Raw genomic sequence first — 1180 nt, 5'->3', positions numbered from 1 at the left:
GAAGGCAACCCTGCTTCATGCGGGATGAAACCGCTAGCACCAAACGCTCCGGTGAGCGACCGAGCTGGATTTACACCAGTTAGGCTTGATGATGCTGTTGTCGAGGCCCAGCATGAGCGAATGGAGCACGAGGAGGTTGCTAGGCGCGAGCGCAATGCGGTCAATGCTACGGCAGCCGTTCCTAATTGGTGCATCCAGCTGCATCGTAATGCCTTTTACGTCGGGGTTTCAGCCACATAAAGACACGTTTCAGTAGCAACCACCCAAACACTGTGTTGGCCCGGCCGGTTGGTTATTAGGTCGTTGCCACTGGTACTGAACTGTACGATCGGTCCAGAATTTGCTAGGGCGTTTCCAAAGTGCGAAAATGGTGAGAGACCATGAGCCTAAGGGTTCCCGGTGGAGGGAGACTGACTGGAAGCTGCAGTTTGAAAAGCCCCGAAACTGTGGAAGAGGCCCCGAAATTTGTATCATGCCCGCAAAATCTGGTCCGGCCTTCCCCGAAATTCAAAGAGCACGTACAAATTTCAGAAAGTTTTTTGACCCCTCCCCAAACAAAGCGATCACGAACTATAAGTAGCACTACGGTAGGCGTGCTACACTACTTTTGGGATGGGGATTGCTGTCGGGGGTGAGGATGGGGATGGGATCCCTGTCTGAGGGATGGGGATTGCAACCTTGACCAAGGAGGGGATTGGGAGCCCTGGCCAGGGATGGGGATGGGACCCTGGTCGACAGGACGGGGATTGCAGGCTTTCGCAAGTTTAGGATGAGCTCGCTGCCATAGGATTGGGAACACAGTTGGAGGATTAGAATTGGGTGTTCTGCTGTAAAATGAGGCTGCAGGTGCAGAATTGGGAATACTGACAGGACTGCAAAACAGGCCAAGGATGAATGGTTTAGTTATCCATAGTTGCTTACATGGAAACTCAAACAAGCACAAGGAAGTTCTGCTCGCAAGTCGCGTCCCATAGCAAACCAAACTCAAACACAAGGAAGTTCTGCATATAAGTCGCGTCCCATAGCAAACCAAACTCAAACACAAGGAAGTCCTGCTTATAAGTCGCGTCCCATAGCAAACCAAACTCAAACACACGGCCTTGGCCATCTCTTCGTTAGTCCTGCGCTTTTTCTCCAGCCGTGGTGACGCATCCTCGCCCAACTCGTCAGCGGGCTGTGC

The sequence above is a fragment of the Volvox carteri genome, assembly GCF_000143455.1.
Source record: "Volvox carteri f. nagariensis unplaced genomic scaffold VOLCAscaffold_431, whole genome shotgun sequence".
Taxonomy (NCBI): domain Eukaryota; kingdom Viridiplantae; phylum Chlorophyta; class Chlorophyceae; order Chlamydomonadales; family Volvocaceae; genus Volvox; species Volvox carteri.
Note: the sequence above shows the minus strand (reverse complement) of the source record.